A 22,479-nucleotide genomic window follows, 5' to 3' on the forward strand; every position below is an offset into this window, starting at 1 on the left:
ATATATTTACTGTTTTATTTACTTCTCTTAATTTCTATTATTCCTTCCTGAGTTCTTTCAACCTCTCTCTTGCTTTTCTTTTTTTTTTAATCTCAAAGGTTATTATTGTGCTTTAGCATTCAGTTGTAAAATGAACGTTCTCAAAAGTTTTGATGGTGGTGGTTTAGTCGCTAAGTTGTTTCCAACCCTTGTGATCCCATGGACTGTAACTTGCCAGGCTCCTCTGTTCATGGGATTCTCCAGGCAAGAATACTAGAGTGGGTTGCCATTTCCTTCTCCAGGGGATTTTCCCAACTCAGGAATCAAAGCCAGGTTTCATGCATCGCAGGCAGATACTTTACCAACTGAGCTACGAGGGAAGATTTGGGGCTAGTTTTGGGGCTAACCTGAAAAGTGTGCTTTGGTTCTAAAGATCTATTAAGATTTTTTATGAATTTCAGGCTTGCATTACTTCCATAAACTAGATGTGGTTATAATTACAGCAAGATGAATTGTCTGTTTGCTTGGTTTGCCTGTCTTATTTAGCTTCTAATATAGACCTACCATGTTAGTACCAAGAGAAGTAGGTACATTTGCAAACACAAAATACTATTCCAGAGAAAAGAAGAATCATATAAAGCATTTAAATTAATGTTGTGTACCCTACAACTTCCTTTTTCTGTATTGCAGAGACAAAGACTAATTGATAAAACTTTTGACACTGGAAAACTTGGTTAGATTAGTAACCAAAGATGTCATCATCTTAGCAACAGAAAATCTTGGAAAAGGTAGGTTACCTGGAAATTGATATTCCAAATGAAATGTTGCTACTTTCAAGCTTGATTAAAGCCTTGCCCCAAGGGAACCTATATTTGGATCTATTGTCAGTTGTACTGTCAATTTTTTTCTTGCTTTGACATTTTCTCTTTTTCTTGTTTCATCTCAGGTTTTCTTTCTTCAGGATCAGACACAGATTGAATGGCTCCACTGATCAGGATTTGAAAAACCAAATCGCAGAACCTACTGCTTGGTGTATGTCTGCCTTGAGCAGTCTCTTCTTTAGCAACAGGACACTTGCATAATATGGGAGCATCTTTTCTTCTTCACTTCTCCCTGATTTTGTAAAATATGATCAATTTTTTTCATAGTTTTTAAAGTTAACTTCATGGGAAATCTCATTGTAAACACAATGCAAAAGCTAAAATGCATCCCTTGAAAGAGGAGTGTAGGTAAGTGTCAGTTCTAAGTTTGGGGGTGATCGAGTTATATTAAAATTATTGCTAATCTCATCAACAATCTGAAAGCTCAACACCTGGATTTTTGAAACCACAGGAAATTTCACTAACCTCTCTGTGTGACTTGGATTTTGAGTGTACATCCATAAAGTTGTAGTTGTGTCTGTGAGCCTCAACTGAGATCAACCATAGCTTTTCCCTCAGCCACACAGAACTCTTTAGGAGGATTTTTAAAGTGGTCATTATTCACTATGACCAAAATTTCAAAAATGGTTGCTAAACCCCATAAAATGCTATGGGGTATGCTATATACCATAGCAACCTAAGAAATAATAGATTGGTTGTGAGAGAACTTTTTACTTATAAAAACAATACAAACAGGATATAAAGTTTTAAAATGTTCCCCTCTTTCCCCCTTGCCCCCTCATACTCAATCCCATTCCCTGGTATGCTCAGTTGTGTCCGACTCTTTTGCAACCCCATGAAATGTAGCCCACCAGGCTCCTCTCTATGCTCATGGGATTTTCCAGGCAAGAATACTGGAGTGAGTTGCCATTTCCTAATCCAGTGTGTCTTCCTGACCCAGGGATTGGACCCATATCTTTTATGTCTCCTGCATTAGCAGGTGGATTCTTTACCACTAGTGCCACCTGGGAAGCCCCATTCCCTGGTGAATAACTGTTAATAATAGTTTTATATATATACACACACACACACACACACACACACACACACATATATATATATATATATATATTGGCTTTGCTGCATGCCTTGCAGGATCTTAGCTCCTTGACGGGGGATTGAACTCAGCCCTTGCAGTGAAAGCGCTGAGTCCTAACCACTGGACCTCCAAGAAACTCCCTCTCATATATTCACAGACACTTTAAAACAATAATTTTATTCATTTGTTTATGGCTGTACTGGGTCTTTGTTGCTGCTTGGGCTTTTTTCTGTTGTGGAGAGCAGGGACTACTCTCCAGCTGTGGTGCATGGGCTTCTCATTGCCGTGGCTTCTCTTGTTGCGGAGCTCAGACTCCAGGGCAAGTGGGGTTCAGCAGTTGCACCATGTGGGTTCAGTAGTTGTGGTTCCCGGGCTGTAGAGCACAGGCTCAATTGTTGCAGCTCATGGGCTCAGTTGCTCTGCAGCATGTGGGAATCTCAGTTCCCTGACCAGGGATCGAACCCGTGTCTCCTGCATTGGCAGGCAGACTCTTTATTACTGAGCCACCAGGGAGGCCTCTGACAGACATTTTTTTATTCACAAGCAAGTGTATCTTCTTTTAAATCTCAAGTAACATCATACAATATATTTACTCTTCTGAACTTCCTTTTATTCACTTAGCAATGTATTTTGGCTGTATGTTGCCCTATACATGGGTCTACCCCATTCTCCTAGAAGTTGCACAGGGTGTCAGATAATATGATATTATGGATCTAATGTACACATATCAGTGCATATTTAAAATGTTTTCTTTTAGGCTTTTTCAAATAATAGTTTAGCAAACATATGTGTATTTTGTGAATTTTTATAAATTTTGGTAGAATTAATTGCTTGAAGTAAAAGTGCTAGATAAAAACACATTTACAATTTTTGAATGATATTGTCACATTATTGATACAACCAAAGATGGCCTTTCAATTTACTTTCACTCACTGTTGAGAGGCAGGTATTTTGACAAGGGCTGAGGGGAGTTCTGTGTGTGGCACACTCGCCTGCCATCCTGTCTCTTCAAGCGTGGCTTTTCTACATAGTTCAGTGGCAGCTGCAATGGTACGTGAAGGCCTAATGGAGAAAGAGAACATTCCTGTGGGCTGTGTGCTGGGGCAGCAGCGATGGCTGGCCAGGGGCAGTCCTGGGATGGTGAGGGAATGAGCTGGGAGGTGCAGCTGCCATCATTAGGACCAGGTCTGAGCTTTCACCACAAGTTGCTGGCAGGCTCCTGACAAATGTGGGGGTGGGTCACAGAGTAGGATCAGGAGTCATTCACACAGGCTATCATGAGAGTGGAGATGGAGGAGAAGAAGAATCATATCAAACACACACACATGCCGTAACACAACTTCTCTTTTTGTTCAGATTCTTTCTTAAGTAATTTTTATTGGAGTATAGTTGCTTTATCTGTTCAGCCAGTTGTGTACTTAACCTTTTTGTTTTTTTGCATCTTGGGCCGGGCTTTTAAGTTAGGGCTGGTCTCAGTCACTCCTGACTGGTCTTCAGCAGGCAGGGGTCCTCCAGAAATCGTCTCCATTTACTATTCAGCTTCTCTGTGTTCAAATAGCCCAGAACACTTATGTGACATGTCCCAGTCACTGGATTTGAAGACACATCCTCATCCTTGAAACTCCTACTCCTTAGTCAGTATTTTCATCTGGCCTGGTATCTTGTAAGTCCCATTTTTATCCTTAAATAGAAACTTGGAAGTGCCTCTTAATTTACACCCTAGATTTCAGCCTTTTAAGTTGAGGGTTCCTTTAATGTTCTTAAGGATATAGTTACATGAGGAAGTTTAGTTTGTATTTTGCATTAACATGCTAGGTACTATGTAGGGGCTGTGGATACAAAGACCAATGAAACACAGCTCATGCCTTCCAAAAGCTCATAAAATAGTGAAGAGAGCGCAAACTGAAGTACAGGCTACTCTTTGTTAAGTAAGATGGAGGTATTTAATAAACGTTCTATGAAGTCCCACTTCTGGAAATGTATCCTACAGATATATCTGTATGTATATGAAAGCACATAGACGAGTTGTTCACTGAAGCATTGTTTGTGATGGTAAGAGTTAAGGAACATTTTGAGTGTCTGTTGACAAGGACGCTTTACGGGGTTTTAATAAATGCTCACTATCTATTAATAGGAAATGATCTCCAGGGTGTATTTCTCTATGGAAGAAGCAAGCTGAAGAATATGTATAGCATGTGTTGCCTTTTGTATATGAAGTATAGGAAAATTAGATAGGAAAATATAGGAGAATTAATAATGTCTGCTTGAATATGCATAAAAATATTTAAAGACCCCCCCAAAGAAACAAATGCACATGCTTACCTCTAGGGGGCATCAGGAATTAGTAGGGTGGATGGGAAAAAGTGGTGAAGCACAGCTTCTCAATGCATGCCTTTTTATGTCATTTTAACTTTTGTACAATGGGAATGTATTGTCTATTCAAAATTATATTAAGTGTATTTGTATTATAAAATTCCCCCTCTCAAAGCTCTGCATTCTCTGGAGGTACATGGGAGTACTTAGCTACATTGATTTGGGTTTAAGATTATTACATGGGACCGGACAAGGAGACCCTGAACAATAGAAAGTAGCCTTTTTAGAGACCATTGACTTTTTCTTACCATATTGTTAGACCCACTATCTCAAGGAAATTATATTCAGCAGAGCTAGGAGGAAGAACTCTACAAAGTTCTCAGCAATGAAATTTCTTATAAACATGGAACATATGTAAGACATGGAGTAGATTTCATTCTTTGAACTTCCTACAGGCCAGGCTGTTCAGAGTGGCCATCTCAGGTTTCCCGTGATGACTTTGTAGGAAAGATATAATTTGCCCATTCCTTGAGTTGACCTGCTGAAGTCATGAAATTGAGCCCTGTGAACATTTTCTTCTTGAATTTTTAAATACAGGTCTTATGCTGAGTTACAAAGAAGAGAGATTACTTGCCTTGCCACAGAAATGCTACGTTTCTTTGACAAGCATGTGCTCCCTGAATTTCCCAGAATACCACATTAAGATGATTTGGGGAAAAGCAGCGGGATAGAATTAGATCTTGAGAATTCTTTGGTCATTTCTGTGAACTGAGATTATGAGGTTATAAAAAAATGAGGTAGAGAATAAATAGCTTGCGAGGAAAAAAGTGTTGACGGTAATTTCATGATTATAAAAGACGGTGGTAGGAGATGGTTGAAGAATGATACAATCATCACACAAACCATCCAGGGACAGAAAAGACTGCTGGTGGAGGAAGGAGATTTTACTTCCTTGTACGTGTCTGCCCTGAATTTCCTCACTATGATATCAATGACGGCTACTATGACAGCTGCCACTCTTCCTGCCCTTTTTGGCTCATTTCAGCCATTTTTGTCTGTAAGATGACACCCAAGTGATAAGCCCTGAGCACCCAGGGAGCTAGTGGCAAGTGGCTGGAAACATGGGGGTGGGTGAGCGTGAGAGCAGGTGACTCAGCACCTTCAATTCACCAGTTTATTTCAATGCCCCTCTACCCACCCCGTGTCATTTAATCTCTCAATTGGTCTCAAATCAGTCCCGTGTTAAAATCCTGATGACTTGGGAACAAGGCTTCCAGAGATGACAAAGTGGCCTTATAACTTATTCAGCCTAAACCTAGTATCAGGTTCTTTTCCAAGTACTAGTTAGTCACTCTCTTTATGTGATTACCACGCAAACATGAGCATGTTAAGTGAGCTATTGCCAGCGATCAGGGCCACTTGTTAACATAGCATCAGTAAGAGCAACTCAGGTGAGAAACAACTCTGATGATAGGTATTTAGCCCAAATGTACATCAGTTGCAACTCCTTAAATGTATTCTTTTACCAGCTAATTGAAATACTTTATCAGTGAAAGTCTTGACACAACAGTTACACAAACACACATCTAAGAACATGGGGAAATTAAATAAGACTTACAATATACACTTTAACAAAATGATGGCTTAATTTATACTCCCTTTGTAATTTTAACTAAATATTGTGGCGAGTATTTCTTACTTTAACTCCTAAGTATATGGGCATTTATTTCACACAATATAAAAATACTTCAGGAGGCTGTGATTAACGCCATGGTATTCAGGCACAGTTTATAGAGACTTTCAGTCAAAGACAAAAGGTCCAAGTGGATGATAAAACACATGAAATAGACATGTATATATACAACCAAGGACTTAATTCAGATGTCTCATGTCAGCTGAGCTCCAGTTATTGGCTTATCAGGAACGTCTCCAAACAAGCATGTTCTGTACCTGGCTCAAGGCTGCCTTGGGGACCAGCCCCTGGGTAGGGTGGCTAGATAAATACAGGGTGCCCAGTTACATTTAATTTCATGTAAACACTGAATAATTTTTAGTATAAATATGCCCCAAACATTACATGCAACATGCTTAGGCAGACATATGCTGTAGCTCTTATGTGCTTACTCTTCAGGCAAGATGCCTCACACGTTTGAAACCCCGAAATCCAGACTTTCCCTCTAGCACCATAGTCTGCTTTTTTTATTGTGTATTGCCTTACCCTCTATTGCCTAAGCTTGCCTCTTCCTAAGGACTTCCCTGATGGCTCAGAAGCTAAAGAATCTGCCTCCAATACAGGAAACCTGGGTTCAATCCCTGGGTCGGGAAGATCCCCTGGCGAAGGGAATGTCAACCTGCTTCAGTATTCTTGCCTGGAGAATTCCATGGATAGGGGAGCCTGGCAGGCTACAGTCTGTGGGGTCACAAAGAGTCAGACGTGACTGTATTAGCCTCTTCCCAAAAGAACATTTTGTTCATACTGCTTGTTTTCAAAGAACTTTTTAAATGTTAGTGATTGGATAGAGACAAATGTTGCTTTCCCATCAGTTGTAATACAGAGAAAACTCTCTAAAACCTACTTTCTCTCTCTCTGCCAATTTTGAGTTTTCAAAGGCATGTCCTTAAGGTTTAGCACTAGATTTAAAAGGGTGGACAGATATGAAATAAGATAGGAGGGTTTTTTTTTTTTTTCTGACAAAGCTTATATGCCTGGGTTGGTTTCTAGGGATTGTGGTAAAGGCAGTTTCTCAAAGGTTTAATTTAAAATTTTTAGGTCAAGCCAAAGGCCACCACTGGTAACATAAACAACATGTTATGGTGAACAGCATGTTATGGTAAGGAAATGAACAGCTGCTGCTGCTGCTGCTGCTAAGTCGCTTCAGTCATGTCCGACTCTGTGCAACCCTATTAGATGGCAGCCCATCAGGCCTCACCGGCCCTGGGATTCTCCAGGCAAGAACACTGGAGTGGGTTGCCATTTCCTTTTCCAATGCATGAAAGTGAAAAGTGAAAGTGAAGTCGCTCAGTCATGTCTGACTCTTAGCGACCCCATGGACTGCAGCTTACCAGGCTCCTCCATCCATGGGATTTTCCAGGCAAGAGTACTGGAGTGGGGTGCCATTGCCTTCTCCGAAATGAACAGCAGTATGGTAGAATAAAGAACAACAAATGTAGAGCTGTCAGATTTGAGGTTGAGGGCTTGCTCTGTAATTGAAGCAGCTGTGTACTTTAAGCAAGTCCTTCGGCCTCCATGAACCTCAGTTTCTTCCTGAGTAACAAAGAGGGCTTAGTGGGGCAAGTATGGAGAGGGATACTTGTATAGAAATGATGTGTAAACTTCAAGTTCAATCTAGACGTTTGCAGTGATGATGATGATGAAGATGATGGCCAAGACATAAAGAGATGTTACAGGAGGTCGTTTGTTAAAGAGATATTTCATTTTTTTAGACTTAAAAATATTTATTTATGTTTTTATTTTTGGCTGCTGGTCTTTGTTGCTTTTGGGGGGGGTTTTCTCTAGTTGTGGCAAGTGAGGAGCTGCTCTTTGTTGTGGTGCTCAGGCTTCTCATTGTGGTGGCTTCTCTGTTGTAAAGCACAGACTCTGGGCACTTGGGCTTCAGTAGCTATAGCCACGGGTTCAGTAGTTGTGGCTCTCGGGCCCTAGGGCACAGGCTCAGTAGTTGTCGCGCACTGGCTTAGTTGGTCTGCGGCACGTGAAATCTTCCCGGACTAGGGATGGAACCTGCGTCCCTTGCATTGGCAGGCAGATTCTTATCCACTGCACCACCAGGAAAGTCCTAAAGAGATTTTAATTCAGACCCTAAAAATTTTAATACCTACTTGGTTCACAAGATTATTATACACAAGAATATTGTTCGTATATGAGTTAAGAAAGAAACAAACCCAATTCCATATGCCTTTAAAAGAAAGCTTACTAAAAGCTTTTGTGTATAAGAATAAAATTTTTAAAAATTGAAGTGTAGTTGCTTTACAATATTATATTAGGTTCAGATGTATAGCATAGTGATTCAGTCTTAAAACAGATTATACTCCATTAAAATTTAAAAGCTACACTTTTCTGTGCTATACAGTATATCCTTATTGCTCATCTGTTTTGTACATGGTAGTTTGTATAGTTTGTATCTCTTAATCCCATACCTCTATTTTGTCCCTCCCGGCTTCCTCTCCTCTGTGGTAACTGTTAGTTTTCTATATCTGTGAGTCTGATTCTGTTCTGCATTTATTATACATTCATTTGTAGTATTTTTTAGATTTCACATGTAAATGATATCATACAGTATTTGTCTTTAACTAACTCATTTCAGTAAGGTCCATCCATGTTGTTGCAAATGGCAGAATTTCATTCTTTTTTATGGCTGAGTAATATTCTATGACAGACATACACACCACATCTTCTTTATCCATTCATTTGTTGAGGGGCATTTGGGTTGCTTCCATGTCTTGGTTATTGCACATAGTGCTGCTATGAATATTGGGGCGCATGTATTTTTTTCAAACTAGAGTTTTCATTTTTTCCAGATAGATACCCAGAAGTGGATTTGCTGGATCATATGGAAAATCCCATAGACGGAGGAGCCTGGTAGGCTGCAGTCCATGGGGTCGCTAAGAGTCAGACATGACTGAGCGACTTCACTTTCACTTTTCACTTTCCTGCATTGGAGAAGGAAATGGCAACCCACGCCAGTGTTCTTGCCTGGAGAATCCCAGGGATCGGGGAGCCTGGTGGGCTGCTGTCTATGGGGTCGTACAGAGTCGGACATGACTGAAGTGACTTAGCAGCAGTAGCAGCGTGGTAGTTCTATTTTTACTCTTTTGAGGAACCTTTGTACTGTTTTTCCGTAGTAGTTGTACTAATTTACATCTCCACCAACAATGTTAGGAGGGTTCCCTTTTCTCCTCATCCTCTCTAACATTTGTTATTTGTAGATTTTTTTGATGACAGCTATTCTCACAGGTGTGAGATTATATCTTATTTTTGTTTTGATTTGCATTTCTCTAATAATTAGCAATGTTGAGCATCTTTTCATGTGCCTGTTGGCCATCTGTATGTCTTTGGGAAAATGTCTATTCAGGTCTCCTGCCCATTTAAAAATTTTTTTAAAATATTGAGCTGTATGCTGCTACTGCTAAGTCACTTCAGTCGTGTTCGACTCTGTGTGACCCCATAGACGGCAGCCCACCAGGCTCCCCCGTCCCTGGGATTCTCCAGGCAAGAACAGTGAAGTGGGTTGCCATTTCCTTCTCCAATGCATGAAAGTGAAAAGTGAAAGTGAAGTCACTCAGTCGTGTCCGACCCTCATCGACCCCATGGACTACAGCCCACTAGGCTCCTCCATCCATGGGATTTTCCAGGCAAGAGTCCTGGAGTGGGGTGCCATTGCCTTCTGTTTGTATATTTTGGTTGTCAACCTCTTGTCAGTCATATCATTTGCAAATGTTTTCTCTCATTCTGTAGGTTGTCTTTTTGTTCTGTTGATGGTTCCCTTTTTGCTGTGCAAAAGCTTTTAGGTTTAATTAGATCCCATTTGTTTATTTTTACTTTTGTTCTCTTTGACTGAGGAGATATAGCCAAAAAATATTGCTCTGACTTATGTCAAAGAGTGTTCTACCTATGTTCTCATCTAGGAGTTTTATGGTTTCAGGTCTCATATTTAGGTCTATATATCCACTTTTCATTTATTTTTGTATATAGTGAAAATATGATTTTTACAGTATAATTTACTTAGGATTACATTGAAGAAATGGAAAATAGAGTGATATTCTGAGAAGCATTTTGTTTAAATCCTTTTATTTTGGGTCAATAGTCACTCAACAACCAATCTATTTATTTTGTACAAGCCTCAGATACATTATTATTGTTGTTACTATTTAACATTATAGCTTGGAGTTTTTGATGCACAGAGAAAGCTTTCATGAGGTATTGAGTCTATCCATTTGCTCAGTGATAAAGCAGAGGATGCAAAAGAGGAAAATTGTACCAGAGGTCCTCTGATTCTTTTTTTAGCATTTCCATCCTATGCTCAAGGAAGGTGAAGGTTTTGGGAGGACTGAGCCCTCAGAGCTCTGAGTACCAACTCTGATTGGAGGATATTTATCCTTGTTTAATTTTGCTTCATTTATTACTCTATAACCAATACCAGTCCATCTTAGAGGAGATCAGTCCTGGGTGTTCATTGGAAGGACTGATGCTGAGGCTGAAACTCCAATACTTTGGCCACCTCATGTGAAGAGCTGACTCATTGGAAAAGACCCTGATGCTGGGAGGGATTGGGGGCAGGAGGAGAAGGTGACAACAGAGGATGAGATGGCTGGATGGCATCATCGACTCGCTGCACATGAGTTTGGGTAAACTCAGGGAGTTGCTGATGGACAGGGAGGCCTGGCGAGCTGTGATTCATAGGGTCACAAAGAGTCAGACACAACTGAGAGACTGAACTGAACTGACTGAAAAACATGAAATTGCAAACTAAAAGTTACTTTTTGCCACCAAATGAGCAAAAGTTAGAAAGCATGTTAACATGCAGTTGTGAAACGGTAGAAAATTGCTTACTCTCTTATGCAACTGAAGAAGTGAGTAATATTATAATAATAAAATACTCCAAACATATAATAATTTTGAGGAGAGGTGATCAAATTTGGAAAACTCAGCAGTGGCCACAGAACTGGAAAAGGTCAGTTTTCATTCCAAGCCCAAAGAAAGGCAATGCCAAAGAATTCTCAAACTACTGCACAATTGCACTCATCTCACACGAAGTATTCTTGCCTGCAGAATCCCACGGACAGAGGAGCATGGTGATGGACAGGGAGGCCTGGCGTGCCGCGATTTATGGGGTTGCAAAGAGTCGGACATGACTGAGCGACTGAACTGAACCAAACCAATATATATGTGTTATAGGAAACTAGAGAATATGGATAAGCAAAAAGAAGACAAGTTTCCCTAACTCTGCCCTCCAGTGTACAGTAGGTGTGGTTGTACCTGTAAGATGCTGCTGTATTCAACAGAACCAAAAAGCACAACGGTGGCGTCTTCCACAAGCATTGTAACCAAGCACATGCGAGATACAACCCAAGACATGTGCATGCGTGTGTGTGTGTTTGTGCGTGTGTGTGTATGTGTAATAGGATGGCAAGCTCTAGAGAAGGCTCCATTTCGGTCATCTTACCTACCTTGCTTTTCTCTAAAACCAGTCCTAAAACTTGTTATTAATACTAAAGTGATAAAATGATGGCTACTTCCTGGCATTTGACTAACATACTCCTGGACTAAAAGCCTTCCTCTGGTTCTCTCTGATTCTTTGATTGGGCTTAGGCAACTCTGTCTCCCCCTCCAGAATTTCTGGGCTAATCGTTCTATTTATCTTGTAGGGTTGTTGGAGGATTAAATGAGGTAATACTTTGAAAGGGTTTAGAATAGCACTGGGCAGGCGCATGATGAGCCCTCCTCAGTATCAACTCTAGAGTGGCTGCTGTCTAAATTCACCTCCCCAAGAGGCCCCATTTTCTGCTCAGTGTGCTATGAGAGACTTAGGCTTAAATTGTGACTCACCATTTACTAGCTATATGTCCTTGGATAAATTAACTTCTTGGTGATGTGAATTAGCCCCACAAATATAGAGCACATTGTGTGCCAGATTTTGCCAGGCACTGCAGACCCATGGAGAACAGCTTGAACATAAGAAGGTTATTAACCTGAGCTTGGGTAAATGGATATAAGCTGAGATCTAAAGGTTTGAAACAGTCTAACCAGAAAGCTAGGAGATGGTGTTTCAAGTCCCACAAATAGCCAGAGAGAGGAGGGTACATACAGGAGAGCAGGAAGTATCAATGGGCCGTGGTGTGCAAAAGGGGTGTGTTGAAAACTAACTTGAAGAGGATCTTGCAAGCCGCATTAAGAAGTTTAGACTTTATTTTAGGGAAAGTAGCAATCTTTCCCTATTGGAGAAGGAAATGGCACCCCACTCCAGTGTTCTTGCTTGGAGAATCCCAGGGATGGGGGAGCCTGGTGGGCTGCCGTCTATGGGGTTGCACAGAGTCGGACACGACTAAAGCGACTTAGCAGTAGCAGCAGCAATCTATAGAAAAAGTCTTAAAGGAAAGACTGACATAATTAGACTTGCACATCAGAAACATCCCTTGGACTGTATTTCAAAGGATAGATTAGAGACAGTGGTGGGGCCGTGGGGGAATGGGCATACAAGTGAGTGACGGTAGGTTATCAATTGAATGTAGTGCCACAGTGGGCAAGGAGAGTGCCTCATGGGTGAGGGAGAGAGGAAAGACTGGTTAAAGCTCAGAAAATTCTTTGGCCGTCCAGCGGTTAGGACTCCATGCTTTCAGTGCAGGGGGCCTGGGTTCCATTCCTGGTTGGGGAACGAGGATCCCACAAGCTGAGCAGTACTGACCAAAAAAAAAAAAGTCATAAAAGCTCAAAAGTTTCTGGATTTGGTGGTGGTCCCATTTACCAACACAGACATGAAACTAGGGTAGTTTTGGGGGGAAGATGAGTTCAGTTTGGAACATACTGAATTTGAAGTTGGAAGAAGCTGGGAGCGCCCACTGAATAGCTAGACATGTGACCCTAAAGCTGAATCAGCACGCAGTAGGTGTTTAAAGCCTTAGTTCCCTTTATCTAGCGCCTGTTTCCTCACTGCTCACCCTCAAACCATTTCTCTGCTATCACCTCCTCTCTATCTCTTTTTTTATTTTTAAGGCATTTTGGTATATTTCTTTCCAATATTTTTGTGCTTTTGGAAAAATATAGTTGAAAACATACTGTATATATTCTTTTCACTTGCTATTTTAATGTTACTATTTTAACTATGATTTTTAATAACTGCTAGATAGTTCCTCTTTACAGATATACCAAACTTCACTTGGGCCATTTTTCCATTGTTAGGCATCTAGGTGCTCCTGTGTTTACAAACAAATCCTTGTTCCTGTTGCTGATTATTTCCCTACACCAGGCTTCTAGAAGTGAGACTACAACGTTAAACATTTTCAGAGGAATAAGAAAGCTAGTTTCATATTAAGGATTGAAAGTGATACGGCTGTTTTTTCACCAGCACAGTACTAACTTTTCAAGTCCCACTGATGTTATCACCAAAGTGGGGGGCTTTGTGACTCATTCATCTTTTATATTTTGTAAGTAGCATCCTCTTCCTTATATTTAAAATACTAACCATCTATTTGTTTGTAATGTCTCACACTGTTCGGTTGTTTGCTGTTGTTCAGTTGCTACGTCACGTCTGACTCTTTGCAACCTCATGGATTGTGGCATGCCAGTCTTCCTGGTTCTTCACTATCTCCCAGAGTTTTCTCCAATTCATGTCCATTGATTCAGTGACGCTATCTAATCATCTCATCTTCTGCCACCCTCTTCTCCTTCTGCCTTCAAACTTTCCTAGCATCAGGGTCTTTTCCAATGAGTCGGCTCTTCTCAACAGGTAGTCAAAGTATTGAGCTTCAGCTTCAGTATCAGTCCTTCCAATGAATATTCAAGGTTGATTTCCTTTAGGATTGATTGATTTAATCTCTTTGCTGTCCAAGGGACTCTCAAGAGTCTTCTCTAGAATCATAGTTTGAAAGCATCAATTCTTTGGCACTCAGCCTTCTTTATGGTCCAGCTCACATCTGTACGTGACTACTGGAAAAACCATAGCTTTGACTAGATGGACCTTTGTTGGCAAAATGATGTTTCTGCTTTTGAATACACTGTCTAGGTTTGTCATCGTTTTCCTTCTAAGGAACAAGCATCTTTTAATTTCATGACTGCAGTCATGATCCACAGTGATTTTGGAGCCCAGGAAAAGAAAACCTGTCACTGCTTCCACTTTTTCCCTTTCTATTTGCCATGAAGTGATGGGACCAGAGGCCATGATCTTAGTTTTTTTTTTAGTGTTGCGTTTCAAACCAGCTTTCTCACTCTTCTCTTTCACTCTTATCAAGAGGCTCTTTAGTTCCACTTCACTTTCTGCCATTAGAGTGGTATCACTTCCATATCTGAAGTTGTTGATATTTCTCTCAGCAATCTTGATTCCAGCTTGTGATTGACCCAGTCTGGCATTGTGCATGATGTACTCTGCAAGTGAGTTAAATAAACAGGGAGACAATATACAGCCTTGATGTACTCCTTTCCCAATTTGGAACCAGTCCAAATTGTTCCATGGCTGGTTCTAACTGTTGCTTTTTGACCCACATACAGGTTTCTCAGCAGACAGACTAAGGTGGTCCGGTATTCCCATCTCTTTAGGAATTTTCCACAGTTTGTTGTGACCCACACAGTCAAAGGCTTTCACATAGTCACCATTCAGAGAATTATAGATTTGATCCCTATATTCTAAAAGTTTATGGTCTAAGAGAGAAATACCAATGCAGGCATGCATGCTTAAGATTTACCAAAACTGTTAAAACTACAACATGCATGGACTCCAATGAGTTTAGGGCAATCGCATTTAAAGGATCAGGACCGAATTAACATTTATTACATAAACTGAAGGGAGAAGAGATCAGTGGGGACCAGCTGGGACACCCAGTGTTCACCTGGACCAAACGTGTAGCCTGCTCATGCCTTCTAAAAGTCTCTATTATAACCTACTTCCGCCTCTCTTCCAGTTCATAATACCAAGTGGCTGCCCTCAGAAATGCACTGTAATCCCCTTCTTGGTCCTTTAACTTCTTCCCCCGTTTCCCTCTTGACCCACCTTTCCCATGTCACTTTCCCATCTCCCAGCCTCAGGTCTCAGACTAATCCTGCCCTTTATCATCAGGGGTGATGAGTGGCACTACCGGATCTCCTGTCTCCCTGGAGTTGTGTTTGGAAAGCACAGGCCCTGACTGTGGCTATCCGCCCTCCCAGACACCATCTGCTGCCTGTCTGTCATCATCACCGCAGGTACTGTGTTCATGGGACCAGACCTTCACTTACCACCCTCCACTGCAGGTATCCTATGATGGTCCGCCTCCTTGACATGAGAGAGCCCATTCTTGGTTCTAGGAACAAATCCTTGCTGGTCTGCCTCATTCCTGCCAGAGAGAAAGATAACACTGATAGTAACAAAAAACATTTAGTGAGTGTTTGAAGCGATGGTGCTCAGACATTCAGTCCTGTCCGACTCTTTTGATCCCATGGACAGAGAAGCCTGCCATGAACTGAAGCCTGCCAGGTTTCTCTGTCCATGGGATTCTGCTGGCAGGAATACTAGAGTAGGTTGCCATTTCCTCCTCCAGGGGATCTCCCAAACCCAGGGCACTTCCTGCATTGGCAGGTGGATCTTTACCTCTAGCGCCCCTGGGAAGCTCCAGTGAATGCTTGCTACTGCTAAGTCACTTCAGTCGTGTCCGACTCTGTGCAACCCCATAGACAGTAGCCCACCAGGCTCCGCTGTCCCTGGGATTCTCCAGGCAAGAACACTGGAGTGGGTTGCCATTTCTTTCTCCATTGCATGAAAGTGAAAAGTGAAAGTGAAGTCACTCAGTCGTGTCCAACCCTCAGCGACCCCATGGACTGCAGCCTACCAGGCTCCTCCATCCATGGGATTTTCCAGGCAAGAGTACTGGAGTGGGGTGCCATTGCCTTCTTCGAGTGAGTGCTTACTATTATTCATTTAATGGTTTTGGCCCTTCCATTCTTGGCCATGACAGGAGACAGGCTATAACTTACTCCTGAAGGGATCTGATGACACATGTGGATGAACATATTAGCATATTATCACAGGCATGAAAGCTAATACTCCATCTACCCAGAACAGGCCCAGGGAGAGGGAAAAGCAAGACCCCTCCCTGTCTCACTGTCTGTGCCAAGTCCAGAGATGGTGCTTGCCTACTGCTTCCAGTGACCCGTCACAGATAAGGCGGTCATCAGAAGCCGAGGTGTTGCTAATAAGACTATTCACTGAAAGAAAGGCACTGGCTTCATTTTTGGGCAGATTCTCTTCCCGTGGAACAGTGAACCCTTTTACCTAGTCTTCCTGCTCTTCCTGAGTCTAATCTATATCTGTTTTTACTGTGTTTCAGCTACGAGTATAGTAGAAGTAAATTAGAAAGAACTTTTTTCTCCTCTATATTGGCTTCATGTTAATATGAACCTATGGTCTGAAAAGGAGTTTTCTGATTATCTGGGTATGCAGTCATCCTTACCACTGACTAATAAGAGGTAATTATCATCAAATACTCCTCCACTGAGGGGGAGCTATAAGTTGTGGCAGGTGTTTGGTGAATAATACTAATGCAATTTATTTTACAGTTTACTATCTCAGAATGATCAGCTAGTAAAACACAAATTATGGATTGGTACTTAACATTTTTTTGTTTGTCCATCCATATTAGATTTAAACTTTTTTAAACTTTGTTTTTTTAGTTATATTCCTGTGCATGAATTACATAATCATGAATACACTGTGCTATGCTAACTACCACACAGGTACTCTCTCAGTGCTTGAAGTAACCTCACGAGCCTGTGTGTGTGTGTGTGTGTGCCTAGTCACTCAGTCATGTCTGACTCTTTGCAACCCCATGGACTGTAGCCCACCAGACTCCTCTGTTCATGGGATTCTCCAGGCAAGAACACTGGAGTGGGTTGCCATTCCCTTCTCCAGAGGATCTTCCCAACAAAGGGATTGAACCCAATTCTCCAGCATTGCAGGCTGATTCTTTACTGTCTGAGCCACCAGGGAAGCCCCATAAGACTGATACTGATATTATTCCCATTTTACTGATGAGGAAACTGAGGCTCAGAAATTGAGCTCCAGAATAGTCTGCTGTCTAACACTGTACTATCATGGCATGGTTCATTTTAATATATTTCTTTATTTCACAGGTTCAAGTTTTTCATGACTTAAAACTTACCTCCTGAACATGCCAACTATATTTAGGAAAAGTCTCACTAGGCACACCTCATATATAAAGTAGATGTTTTTTATAATTTCATCATTGCAAAGAACTTTCCTAAAATTCTTCTGTCCTACATTATTACCATTTATCTCATAAATATATTATTAGATTCATCAATGGGAAAGTTTCGCTTTCATGTTAAAATAATGGCAAACTGTAAACTATTTAGAAGGGTAAACAATTATGGCTGGTATGAGCCGTAAATTCTTTGGAATTGGTCAGGAATTAGCATGCTCACATAAACATTAGTTGGACTGTGCTAAATCTTGGATTCTGTCTTTAAATTTGCTGCAAAACGAAAACCTTTCACTTTGTGTCCTAATGTTTCCACTTCTGGTCAGGTATAGGGCAGAATTAGGAAGTAGAGAGATTTAGAAATGCCTTTTCCACCCCCCTCCCCTGCCCACAACTAAAGTCCTATTTAGTTCAATGTTCTGAGGAGCTGAGATGGGATTAAGACCCTACTACAGTGTCTTCTCCTGGAAGAGGACATGGCAACCCACTCCAGTATTCTTTCCTGGAGAATCCCATGGACAGAGGAGCCTGGCAGGCTATAGCCCATAGCGCTGCAGAGTCAGACAGGACTGAAGCGACATAGCACAGTGTCTTCTAATGAGAGCTCTTTCCATTCTGCATTTATCAGTTGTTAATTATTCATACTGCATGATTGAGGATTTTGGAGTCAGAGATTCACCTGCAATATTTGGAATACCAGTGGAGGTCTACATGAACACAGAATTTATACAGCAGCTGGTACTAGTCAAAGCTAATGATGGAATTTCAGTTTAATAAAAAGACCCCCAACCGAGCACACCATCTTGAAAAAAGTATACTTATCAAACAGCTTTCAATCAGTTCAAGAGAGACACCTTAATTGGGAAGAGGAAGATTTGAGAGTAGTTTGTCATTGTGCCAAGTCCGGATCAATAACTTCATGTCTGTGCTTTGGTAGATGTAGCTTTTGCTTTGTTAAGTAACCATATCTACATCCACTTTATTTGGATAAGGAGATCTTTGTTTCATTTCACAGTATTAAATGATACCTTCTTTTAATTCTCTCTGTATCTTCATAATGAACATGAGTAAAATTTAGACTTGTGATTTTAAGGGTCAATGTTTTTATTTGAAAACAAATTTTATATTTTTGTAAAAGGAAAGCAGTGCCTGTGAGATGTGAAAATTTTTCATTTTTGAAAATTTCATTGAAATAAAATTATATGAGTAAAATTAAATTATGGTGGTTTACCTAACAAGGAGAAACCAGCACAAGATTGTAAACCAATTATCCTCCGATTAAAAATAAATTTAAAAAAAGGAGGTATTTGTTCCAACTAGTAGCTTTCAAGCTATTTGTAATGACTCGTCTTAATGGTACCTTAAGGGACACCATGGACCAGCAGGGCAAGTAGAGAGGGCAGAGAGGGTGGTGGAACAGAAGCCCAAGGTGGAGGTGGAAGCAGTTTGAGGGGCAGGGCTCAGGAGTTCCCTTTCTCGCAGCAACCAGGACAGAGCGTTTCTTTCTTTTTTCCTTCCTTCCTCTCTTCTTCCCTCCTTCTCTGTCTTTCCTTTTCTCTCCCTTCCCTTAACACATAGAAATATTGAGTTTATGCAAACAATTTTTCATAAAATAGGGTTCCACTTCTAAAATATAGCTTGCAAATCACTGAACTAGATAATTCTAAGTCTTCTTCCCTCTATGAATTCTTTCCTTCTAGGAATGCTTTGATTACTATTAGGATTTTAAGATCCAGAAACAAAATAGCAAGAGAAGGTGGAACATTTTTTTGGACATACAACAAGTATCTATCTTGCACTAATTGTAGTTCTGCTAGGATACAACAAAAGTTGGCAGAAATGGTATCTTTCTGACCCCCTACAGAGATATGGGACTACTATGAATAGGTCTAGGTTTTTTGGTTTGTTTTGTTTTTTGTTTTGCAAAGCAACTGTGCACAAAAGAACCAAGCTCACTTAGGCACTTAATCTACTAGATGATGTTTGGGGAGAATGATGGAATTATGGTCCAGTTTAAAAAATCAGTTTCATGCATTTAGAGGATCATAAACTATAAAAGTCAAGGGGATACTTTAAGATCACTTTTCTCATATATTCACTCACCAATTAAATCTGAGTTTTTAACCAAATGTGTCAGCTACTATGCTGGGTGTTGGGGTACTAATATAATGTCCCTATCTATGTAGAGATTATATCTTAGTGGAGAAGACCATTGATTAAATAAATAAACCTGTAAGAATATAACTACAAGTTATTATAATCTATTAAGTAAAAGAACAGGCTTCTCTGAGGTCATATGTTAGTGAACACATGAGACACTAGGCTGGAGGGAGAGAAAGTGACTGGCCTCAAGTCACTGAGGAGTGGGCATTAGTCTGTCACATATTCTCTGTCTTACCAGTTTGGTTGTAGAAGCCTAGGCAAATAATCAGGGCCAAGTGATGGAAACCAGAAATCTATGAGTTTCTTTACTGGCATCTTCACTCCTTTGAAATGTTGGGCAACCTTGAGAGACATCAGATACCTGCATTAAGAATGAGAGCTTCCAGTTTTTGAAAATTGCTTTTAAACAATTTTTTAAAATAATTGTTTTAGGGCATCTCTGCTTGCAATATGGTTGACCAGAAGCTGAAAATGGTTTGCAGGAGTAACAAAGTCCACAATTAAAGAAAAACAGTTGTATTAAAATTTCTAGGCCACAACCAGGTTCCCAGCTTCGCTGAGTCTGCTGCTGCTGCTAAGTCGCTCCAGTCGTGTCCAACTGTGTGTGACCCCATAGACGGCAGCCCACCAAGCTCCCCCGTCCCTGGGATTCTCCAGGCAAGAACACTGGAGTGGGTTGCCATTTCCTTCTCCAATGCATGAAAGTGAAAAATGAAAGTGAAGTCTCTCAGTCGTGTCCGACTCCTAGCAACCCCATGGACTGCAGCCCACCAGGCTCCTCCGTCCATGGGATTTTCCAGGCAAGAGTGCTGGAGTGGGGTGCCATTGCCTTCTCCATCGCTGAGTCTACTTTGCTGCAAAACAAGTGGTTTTGTTCCTATGGAAGATCCAGTCCAGATGTCTATCAATTTCTGCTACAAATTTTTGCCTTGGCTTATCAGTTAGAAGAAAATGCAAGTGAAACCATCATTATTAAAATTATGAACAGACTTCCCTGGTGGTCCAGTGGTTAAGAATCTGCCTTGCAACACAGGGCGGGCGGGTGAGGGTTTGATCCCTGGTTGGGGAACTAAGATCCCACATGCCACAGAGCAACTAAGCCCATGTGCCACAACTACTAAACCTGCACACCACAACTCGGGAGATCCTGCTTGATACAACTGAGACCTGACACAGCCAAAAAGAAAAAAAAAAAGAGCCCTTAAATAAAAATGAGCCGTTAATAAACAATGATTAGCTAACAGCAACTGTAATGAGCTTTGGAGACTGAGCTAGGTGAGAACTTTTCTGATTGACTTCCCTCAATCTAAAAGCCTAAATCATAGTCAGTGCCATTAGTTTGGAATGTTTCATTTGTTCTTATACCATCAAATTTGTATTTTTATTATAATTAGAAATTATATGTACATATACATTTGATCCCTGGGTTGGGAAGATCCCCTGGAGCAGCCCATTCCAGTATTCTTGCCTGGAGAATCCCATGGACAAAAGTGAAGTGTTAGTTGCTCAGTCATGTCTGACTCTTTGCAACCCAGGCAAGAATACTGGAGTGGGTTGCCATGCCTTTTTCCAGGGGATCTTCCCAACCCAGGAGTCAAACCCAGGTTCTCCCACTTTGCAGGCAGAATCTTTACCATTTGAGCTAGCGGGGAAGCTCTCCATGGGCAAAGGAGCCTGGCAAAAGAGTTGGACATGACTGAAGTGATTTAGCATGCATGCATACATTATATGTAAATTTCATATTAATGAATGAATGGGATTACAGCACAAATGTTGGGATTTTGTGCAGACTATTTTTTCTTTTTCCTTTTCATACCTCCTTCCTTCTCATCTCTTTTCCTGCTACCCTTACCTGTGACACAACCCTTGCTATCAAACTAGCTTACATCTTTGCATATTTTTAATCTACGATCATGTAATCCTGTGTAAGTATATATAGGGACACAGTAATATGAATATATATATATACATTCCCATGAATGGGCTTCTGGGGGCCTTTCTTTTTTTCTTTTTGAAAAATAGAATCATATTATATACTCCTCTCACTGGGCAATGCTTCCAGAAGATGTCCCCAAGTCAACTGGTATACTTCTATTTCTTCTACTACTTTTATAGTATAGATGGGCACTTATAGTGAATGAACATTTGATGATTTCTTGAGTAGTAGGGTAGAATGAGCTCTGGGTATAAAGAAGATAAAACACTACAATGAAAGGAAAGTGAGGTACAGGCACCTAACCATTTTCTATCTTTTTGATAGAACTGATTAGTGGAGGAAGAGACATTTCTCTTCCATTAAAAACAATTTTTTTTTCAGTATCTCAATAGCAATTTTCATCGTCAAATCAGTTTCAGACCACATATGATACTTAATTCTATCAGCCCCCTCAGAGGGTGAGAATTTCGGAAATACCATTATTCAGAAAATGAACTCAGGAAAACATTTGTAAAATCTCCTGTCATCTCAGAAGAATCTTAATACAACAAGCTACTGAACTGTCATTAAAACCGATGAACTGAACCTCCCATCTTGTTCATTTTGGAAGGGGGAATCTAACACAGAAATTGGGTTGGATAGAGAGGTCTAGGGAGAAGGAAATGGCAACCCACTCCAGTATTCTTGCCTAGAGAATCCTGTGGACAGAGGAGTCTGGTGGGCTGCTGTCCATAGGGTCGCACAGAGTCAGACACAACTGAAGCAACTTAGCATTCCTGCATGCATTGGAGAAGGAAATGGCAACCCACTCCAGTGTTCTTGCCTGGAGAATCCCAGGGACGGGGGAGCCTGGTGGGCTGCCGTCTATGGGGTCTCACAGAGTCGGACACGACTGAAGCGACTTAGCAGCAGCAGCAGCAGCAGCAGAGAGGTCTAGAATTTAGACTGTTCAGTATTTAATTCCTCGGTAGTTGCTCAAGCATTATCATATCCCTTAAAATTCCTCACATGTTAATCACATTCATCAAATGTGTTGGTTTCACTTTCACTAAAGGAGAAGACATCTTCATACCAGTACTACGTTAGAATCTGCTGACTGACCCAGCTTTCAAAGGCAGAATCTCCTAGTAAAAATATCTCTCTTTATATGTACAACCAATAAAACAAAACCAGTGTGTACAATTTAATGTAACCCTACTGAAGACTTC

At 40.9% G+C, this 22,479-nt stretch overlaps 1 long non-coding RNA gene across 6 annotated transcripts in view; it reads left to right on the top strand.

The window, feature by feature from the left end:
• The window catches only part of LOC147349237 (uncharacterized), a 47,115-nt gene that overhangs the window by 22,571 nt on the left and 2,065 nt on the right, over positions 1-22,479 (top strand). For 3 of the 6 annotated variants that reach the window (XR_015150328.1, XR_015150330.1, XR_015150329.1), the window contains 4 exons: positions 670-767; positions 926-1,208; positions 15,036-15,160; positions 16,282-16,420. This is a non-coding gene — a long non-coding RNA (uncharacterized LOC147349237). The remainder of the gene's footprint in view (positions 1-669; positions 768-925; positions 1,209-15,035; positions 15,161-16,281; positions 16,421-22,479) is intronic. The other 3 variants (XR_015150331.1, XR_015150332.1, XR_015150333.1) reach the window with 3 other exon arrangements.

Source organism: Bos grunniens, chromosome 21 (assembly GCF_055505025.1).
Source record: "Bos grunniens cultivar Pamir isolate PY7600 chromosome 21, Bosgru_T2T1.0, whole genome shotgun sequence".
Taxonomy (NCBI): domain Eukaryota; kingdom Metazoa; phylum Chordata; class Mammalia; order Artiodactyla; family Bovidae; genus Bos; species Bos grunniens.